Genomic DNA, 9,144 nt, shown 5'->3' with positions numbered 1-9,144 from the left:
CCAAGATCTACTAAAAGGAATGCACAGACCAGAGAGCCTTCTACTCAGTGCTGCTCTTCCTCTTGAACATTTGCTGATACACAAATTGCGCATGAGAGACTGAGAGGCCAAGCAGAGATTTTATAGACTCATGGGCTAAAGGAACAAAAATTACAGTTCAGGATCCACCAAGAAGCATCCTTGGTAAATATGCCAGACTTTTAATCAGAAGCCTTTGAAGAACGACAATGAAGAATAAACCAGAACTTGAGAAGCTCTAATAAAAACTAAAGTCCAACTGCAGATCAGCTCAAATCATGAAATGTACGAAGCAATGCATCCTTCTACTAATTGCCTGACAGAAGCAGAGTCTATCCGTTCGTTCTGTATTAAGGAAACATTAACAAGAACTTCAAATTAATTATTCAATTTATATCAAATCAGTTATCAATTATTAATACACAATTATATTCTCATTGAGGACCTCTTTGGCAACATTATCAAAAATTACACCTCTTTCCAAATTTCCTTTATTCTCTTTATTTTTCTACTTAGTTCTTATCTCTAGCACATCATTCAGTTTAGTATTCATCTTGTCATATTGTCTCCCCCATAAATAAGCTGGGCATGGGATGGGATGTTTTGGTTTTCACAGAATCTCCACTATCTAAAACAGTGCTTGGCCTAGAATTTCTACTCCACAAATATTTGTTAAATAAAAAGATAAATATTAATGATCATTTACATAATACCCTCACAGTTATAGACCTAAAGGAAATATACCAAAATCTAACATTGGTTATATCTTGGTGGTGGGTAATTGTATTTTTTTCTCTAATATTTTTTTTCACATTTTCTACCATGTATTATTTCTGAAAGCACCTCTTAAAGATGTTATTGAATTGAAAACCACCCAATCAAAAAAAGTCAAGGTCTTTCCTTCTTACAAATCACATGCTAAAACTCATAAATGAATTACAAAAAAAGTATGATCTTTTAATAAGATCATGCTGTGTGTAATCATATTATCCCCCAAGTTATCCATTTTGAAGTACCCGTGGTTAGTAATTAGGATGAATGACAGTGGTCATGGAACAGAGCAAAGTTAGCCAGTCTATGTGAAAATTCCTCCCTCCAGCTTGTTTCCTTGGTTCAGGATCCTACCATTATAGGGTATCCACTAAGATGTAGATACAGAGAGTATCAAGACTGAAACAGACTTTGGTCTAGAGAATATCTAGTACATATGCTGCCAGTGTATTTCACCATCACATGCTCGTTTATTATTCTTTTGTTCCACAAGGATTGAGCATTTTGAAATATTTAATTAAAAAAGTACAACCTGAATTAGTAACTAATGATTAATTGTATTAAGAATGTCTTACCAGTAGGAGATAAATAGCATAACTTCATCCAGTAGGTATAATGACAGTAGAAACAAATGATGTTTTAGTGACTTGGGTAGCTAAATTAAATCTCTATGAAATACTTAAAATATGAGACATATCTTACAGGTTAATATTTTCATAGGCACGTTCATGTTAGTGATTTTTAATTGGAAATCGAAGTCACACTTTCTCAGGTCATTTTCTGGCAGGTAGACTTCCACCCACCACCCTTTTCACACCCGAAACTCACCCTCTTACCACGTGCTGGCAGATTTTGAAAGATGACTCAAGGGGTAAAACTGCCATTCCAAAGAAACCGCTTGCAGAAAAAAGCCAAGCCCTTGACAGCGTGAGCAGTAAGCAGAGGCCTTGGCTTGAGGAAGTGTGAACCAGTCAAAACCAGGATGGATCCCTGCACCTTGCACTGCAATGAGCATCCTTGCTGTGCCCCGAGACCTGTAACTTCACCTGTTAGAGGGCCCACCCTGCATTCAGAGAACAAAGAAAACAAAACAAAATCTCAAAAGACATCTGCTAGAAAGAAAAACTTTTTTTGCATACAAACAGAAAAATCAGATATTATCCAGTAGAAGAGATCAGAGAGTGATGATATCTGAGGGTCTGGTCAAAGAAGAAACAAAAGTTCTGAAACTTAAGACAAAAATGAGTGACAAAGAAAATGTCAGTAGACCTACAAGAAGCAAAAATAATAGAACAATGGAAAAATGTTGCATCTTTTAAAAGCTTCTAATGAATTAACCAATTAAACCATGACAATAGATACATATAATTTGGAGAATAATAATCAAACTCTGCGGTTGTTACCAATTAAAGATGAGCCCCAAAGTCAATGTATGACATCAATCCAAGCATTTCACAATACTAAAAAGAAACAAATGACTACAGAAAAACCAAAGCAAGATGCTAACATGCTCAAGAAACCTGCACTTGGATCTGATCGTGGCCAATTGTTCAGTTTAAGGTAATTCATTTAGAAAACCTGTACAAGTCAAAGATGAGAGCTCTGCACCACCAAAGAAATTTTCCACCACTATCTCTAAAGTCACAAAGTTTCAGCCTGTACACACATGCAGTGTAACAGTGAAAAGTGACAGAGCCTCAGAGATAATGACCACAGATGAAGGTGTGAACATTACATCTGAGGACAGACAGCTTTTGCCTCCTCCTATTAGAAGTCACCACAATAATACTCAGGACTCCATGAAACAAGATATTAGTAGAACCTCTGCCAATGTTACAATACAAAAAGGGCCTCATGAGAAAAAATTACTACAACTAAATAGTTTTATCTAGTGTCAAAAACTGTTCTTGTCATGAAGTAAAAAGAAATAAGACATTATCAAACCGCATCACATCTGAAATTATAGCCAAGTCTGCTTCCTCTGCTAATGCCGAACTGATAGAAAATTCAAAAACCACTGACCAGCGCAAACATACTATAGTGATAGCAACTACTGATTGTAGATCGGCTCAGTCGAAAGAAGAGAGAAAAGCTCATCTGAATGGGCAGAAAGTTGGCAAAGGAAGAGTGCCAAAAAGGCCTCTTAGCTCAGTTGTTACCCAACCTGAACTTGAAGGACAAAATGAAAAACTAGTTGGGTCCTTTTGGACTATCATGTTAGAAAAAGATGAACAAAGATTATTTACTGAAAGGGTAAAGGAGACATTTTCTTAATGTCTTCACTTGATTAACGAGGGATGCCCAAAGGAGGAAATATTGGATGCACTAAAGATCTGATTAAAAATATTACAGATGCCAAAAAACTTATTAAGTATTGGATGTGCCTTGAACGTACTGAACCACTCAAATCCTATTGAAAGTATCACAATCTATGAGAATGACATTCTGTTAGATAATATACAATTAAAACTAAAGAGAGAGTCCAGAAATATAGTTGGAAAGTTTTTGACAAATAAAAGATAATAATTTTGAAATAGGAATGTTATATATATAATTTATAAACTATAGTTACTTAGGATGGAATATAAAATATATATGCAATAACCTTATGAAAAAAATTTCAAAATGTTACTGAAGGGCATAGAAGAAAATCTAAATAATTATGGGACACATATACTTGGATTCAAAGTCATAATACTATAAAGATCTCATTTTCCCACAAATTAAGCTAAAACGTCAATGTCATTTTATTACCATCTCTAATAAGAATTTACATGGAATTTAACAATTTAATTCTAAAAGTGTTACGGAAAAATTTAAGAACAATCAAAAAGCGGGCAAGGATTTAAGGAAATGTGAATTCACAAAAACACTAAGCGTTTAAATTAGTGCAATAACACTGGAGAATATTTTTGCGCTATCAAGTCAATTTGCAGATAAAAATGTCACCTCAGAATATAACATAGAGAGTCTTTTTACATGCACAAGGAGACTATAAGTTAATTGCAGAATTATTTGCAATCACAAACAACAGATCAATATAAGTGTTTATCAACAGGAGAATTTATCATGTATTATAATATATTTATAGACTATAAAATTACAAAGTAACTCAACTAAATAATAAATATCAAATGCCTTATGTTGGAATAAATAGGAAAGATCCAGAATGATATATAAAGCATGATAGATTTAATGTAGATTTAATGACATGCAAAACAACAGTAAATTTGTTTATGGATATATACAAATGTAATATACTATAAAAACATTTACTGCAAAGGCACATATCACTTTTATAATAGTGATTACCTCTAGGGAGGAAGAGTATTTGAATCTGATAGAAATATAAAAAGGTCTTAAAAAATTTGTCATGTTTGACTTCAACACATCTTTGAAGGAGTTTGTTAAATAAGAGTGAGTATATAATGCTTATTGTAATATTCTGTATCATTTTATGAATATGTGAATATTTCATTAAAATCAATATATGTAAATTATTAATTTTCTAATTTAAGTTTAAAACTAAAAGACAATGTTGTTTGGTTGCATCACAGCTCATTTTGTGAAGTAGGCTTTAAACAAAACGAAGCTAAAGGTTATCAGATGGTGAAAAGTTGAACATTAAGCCTATATCCACAATAATCAATGAGATGGGTTTAAGATGATTTTATAGGTGGCATGTTCTTTACAATACTAAGAAAATAATAGACAGTCACCTTCTCAGCTCATGTATTTTATATATTCTTCATCTGTAATTTTTGGGTATATCACCCAGCATTCCAAATAAGCAGAGGAGTGGGCCAGTTGTGAAAGAAACGTAGCAGTGTATAAGGTTTACTGTGTTCATCTTTTCTTCCAGACAGAAGGTCGTTCTCCTTAGAAAATTCATTGCACTCAGTTTAAGTTTCATGATGGTTTAAATGTACTCGGCATTTTTTCAGGGCCACCAGAGAGCTGACTTCAGCTCTAACAAAGCCGAATTTACTGAGTGGGATCCTTGGACTGGTGTGACCAGGACGAAATCCACTCGTACTTTATTACCTTTCACCTAATCCCATGCATACTAAGAATTTTTCAATTGGAGTATAACCATGCTATTTAGTTTGAAAAATGTCCAGCAAAGTGTCACTTCACCAGGGATATTTTTAATGTGTTATTTCTACACATTAAATATATACATCTATATCTATATCATCTATAACTATATCATCTATCTCTCTATATATATCGCTAAGAAAATGGAAAGCTTTGAAAAATTTAACATTGAAGACATACATTTATTGCTATACTAATGAGGGCTTTGACCTAAATAACTGATTTTGGTATTGTCTGTAGACTTCTCAGGCTCAATAACCCCAAGTCGTCCTGTCTTCTGAACTCTTGTGGTCTTTTTGAAATGTATGATGACATCTCTGCTAAAGTTCTACTTAAATTCAATTTTTTTTCTTTTGATCAGGGATTTTGGAGTCAAAATGAATTCTGTTATAGTCCATCCTCTAAAAATAATTAGTTAAAAGCATTATTGGTCTTTCTGTAATTTTAGTGTAAACAAAACAAAACATTTTTAAGTCATTGAAATGAATGATAGAGGTACATGACCAAAAGACAGGAAAATTCAATACCTTTGACCATTTGAGTGTATATGACACACACAACAATAAATAAATATATAGAGAAAATATGAAATCATGTATTTAAAAACAGTAATAAAGACTGGTTATTTTGATCATACACCGAGTTCATCAAGGAAAATTTCTTTAAAATTAATGTGTCTAATTTGAATTGTTATTTTTTAAGTTATTGAGGAAGTAAAAATTTTCACCACCCAAATATGTACATTCCCTTACTATTTTAAGAGGCTTTCTCATCTTCTGTGGAAAGCAGCAATAGTGAAAAGATCATGGACTTTAAAGTCAGAGAAATTGTGTGACTCTGTGGCTTACCAGTTACTACTCTAAAACCTGTCCCAAGAGTGTTGGGGATAATATTTTAGTAGCTTGCTGTGAGGATTAAATTGCCTAGTGTTGCCTGCTCCCCTAATATAGGATCTATGAGAACATGGCTCTTAAATGTTTTGTTCACTGATGCATCCCCATTATCTTTAATATTGCCAGGCACACAGTGGGGGACTTAATAACTATTTATTAAACAAAAGTATTAATATATACATATATTCTTGGATGTATGACTCAATGAGAACAGTACTCCCTAGCATAAAAGTGGTTAGTAGGTATTTGTTCCATATCCTTTTACTCCTTCTGCCTTCAGGATAGATGTGATGATTAAACTGGTCAACATATTCCTACTGAGAAAAAAAGTTGTGTCTGCTTCCTCTTCAACATCTCTGCATATTTCTGTATCTGTTAATGCATATTACTTCTGTTTTATTCTACTGAAAAAATATGTAACTACTTAGCATGGCAAAGAAAGATATGTAGCAGGTGAACTGGAAGTTAAAGATATGCCTGTTCTTCAATTTACCTAAAACAAAGCTATTCATGATGCCATTCATCTTCTCTGAGTTCCATAGCATGCCTAGTACACCTGAAATCATTCAGCATTCATCCAAACTTTCACAAAGCTCTCTTTGTTGTATTTGGTATGGTTTCTAGCCCTAATTTCCTGATGGACTGTAAGTCCCGTGAAAAAGGGTTTACAACTTCTATGCCATAGCATGTAGCTAAATATATTCTAATAATTTGTATCAGTTAGGATGACATGACATTAATAGTCCCTGATACGTCTTCTTTCCCTTCCCATTAAACGTATATGGAAAAATAAAAGCAGCCAAAACCATGAATGAGTACAGTGTCAAAGAACTACCTGGGGAGTCAGACTATTGAATGTGAGTGCTCTCTCCACCGTGGGTGTATGTGTTGGGGGGCGTGGGGTGGGTAGGTGATGTCCAACGTGTAAAGTGGGATTAATAACTACTTCTTACTAGTGCTTTGGGGATTCAGTCTTTCCGTACATTGAATGCTCCTGGCCATAGTAAGAGACCAATAATGTTAGCTGTTATCTCTACTGTCATTGTACAAAGGTTGGGAGAAATGAAAATAAAATCCAGCTGCTTATGAGAAACATACTGGATAGCAAAAGATATAAAAAATTTGGAAACAAAAAGATTTACAATTCACTACACATACAAAGAATGACAAAATAAAGTGGGAGAGAAACTCAATATTACACACAAGAAAATATAAGTTTAAAAGAATTTAATGGAGCACAGAGAGATGTTTATGATTGATAAAAGGTAAATTCCAATGGAAAGATGTAATTTATCAACTTTTAAGAACTTAAGAAATGTAAAGAAAATAGACATCTATAATCATAATGGCAATGTCTTTGTGTGTGAGAGAAAGAGGTAGAGAGAGAGAGAGAGAGACATTCACCCAATTAATTAGAAAAATAGAAGAAGCAAGGTGAGTAATACGATTACCATGCTTACTGTACAGGTAAGTAGGTATATTTAGATTCAAAATTTGTGTGTGTTTGGCTATGGTCAGACTTGTTGCTCTGAAACCTCAAGTAATCCTAATGTACCAACAAAATTCAAAATCCAGAAATAAATAGGTTAGGTTCAGTTGTTCAGAAAGATGTAAACTTCAACCCCCTCCTTGAGTCCAAAGACTTCACTTTTTACTAAGCCCCTCTCCTGCGTGGAGCCCTGGAGATACAGCCTCTCTGAGTGTGCTGTAGTCAACTGGTCAGGCAGGTTAGAGACCCTGGCCATTCAGCTGCTGTCAGGCAGGCTGCTTTCAGTGCTGTTTGTAAGTCTACGTAACAATTGTTAATCACTTATTTTCAGAAGTTATGTAACTGAATAAATTGCTTCAGATGAATAAAGGATAGAGTGCAGCAAAAACCACATATGACATAAAACAAGGAAGAGCCTTTTTATTTTTAAAGGCAGGGTTTTATGAGGAAGCCCAGCATTCTTAAGGGTCTCAGCTGGTTACCAAAGACTTTTATTACCTTAGATTATATGTTATGAGATGTACAAACAGAAAAGATAATCAACATAAAAACGGCAAAGTTAAATTGAATTATTTGAGTGATAAGATGCACGTATATTGTTGAAGAGTTCTTTTATGGAATAGCTAGAGCTATGAGAGTGCTAGGTACTGTTCACATTTTTGGAGGAGCCTCAGTAAAGTTGCATCCGTTCATTGCCAAAGGCTAATGGTGACTAACATCTTCAAAACGGTACTCTACATTTTCAATCATTTGATGTGATAAAAATCTAATAATATACTACAGTTGGAGGCCACAACTGTTTCTTCGATTGATTCGATGTTGTGCTTTATCTTAAAAAATAATTTAAATGAAAATCAGTTGTTATTTTGACAGAAGGATATTAAAATATGTTTGATTCAGATAGTTATAAAGTACATTAAAGATATTAAATGAGTTCAACCTCCCACACTGCCAAAGCGATAAAATTGGAGTAATAAACAAAATTGAGAAATATATGTAAAATTTAGAAACATTACACAGTACAGTGTTTTCGTTATAAGACTTTACAGATACTAACCAAGAGACTGTTACCATTTTAATGTGCTTCGTAAAGTATCATCAATCACTAATGCAAATTAGGCCCAAATTAGCACCTGCACCATGTTTACCTCTCAGTAAGTGGATGTGGATAATTTAAAGTGAGAAAAATGTCCTCTCTTCATCGTTACTACTACCCAGAATCTCACCATTTAGCCTGGTCATTGAAGTACTTTTAGCCCCTAGATTTGAGGTATTTTTGTCCATGTACCCACATTTGTTTACAGAGAAAAGAATAGGAAAGCAAGAAATGTAAATGGTATCAATCTTTAACAATTTATATTCATATAGATATATTTGTATGTCATAGTTTATATTTGTTTTAAAGAGGTCACATTATTTGTTCCCACTTCAACTTCTTTATATTTTAAGTGTATCCATTTATTTTTTATTTATTTTTTATGTTTTATTTTTTTAAATTTTATTTTATTATTAATTTAAGCTATATAAATGTCTAACCAATGTATGGTATACTTGTGTATCCATTTTAATCATACCCAGAAATAAGACGGCCTGGCCACTCATGACTCCAGTAATCTCTAATAAGCCCTAAGAAATGCTCAGATGGATTCTCACTCTCTCAGCAGCAGCCCTCTGACCATGAATTACTTTTATTATTGGTCTGTTGTCCCCCATCCAAAATTGGTAAATGACTCCAGGAAATGAGCAACTGCAGACCATGAGCTGACATTTTCCTGGTTACATTTTTATAGAACCACGGCCCCGTCATCCTCATTGCTTCAGCAGCCCTATGATGCCTTTGTATTTTATCCAGATTTCCATTTCTTTTTCAGCAGG

At 33.8% G+C, this 9,144-nt stretch overlaps 1 pseudogene; it reads left to right on the top strand.

The window, feature by feature from the left end:
- Nucleotides 1–313: 313 nt before the first annotated feature.
- On the top strand, nt 314–3,312 carry LOC102885357 (annotated as a pseudogene).
- Nucleotides 3,313–9,144: the final 5,832 nt, after the last annotated feature.

This window comes from Pteropus alecto, unplaced genomic scaffold, assembly GCF_000325575.1.
Source record: "Pteropus alecto unplaced genomic scaffold, ASM32557v1 scaffold117, whole genome shotgun sequence".
Lineage (NCBI taxonomy): Eukaryota > Metazoa > Chordata > Mammalia > Chiroptera > Pteropodidae > Pteropus > Pteropus alecto.
This window is presented reverse-complemented; position numbering and strand designations above follow the sequence as displayed.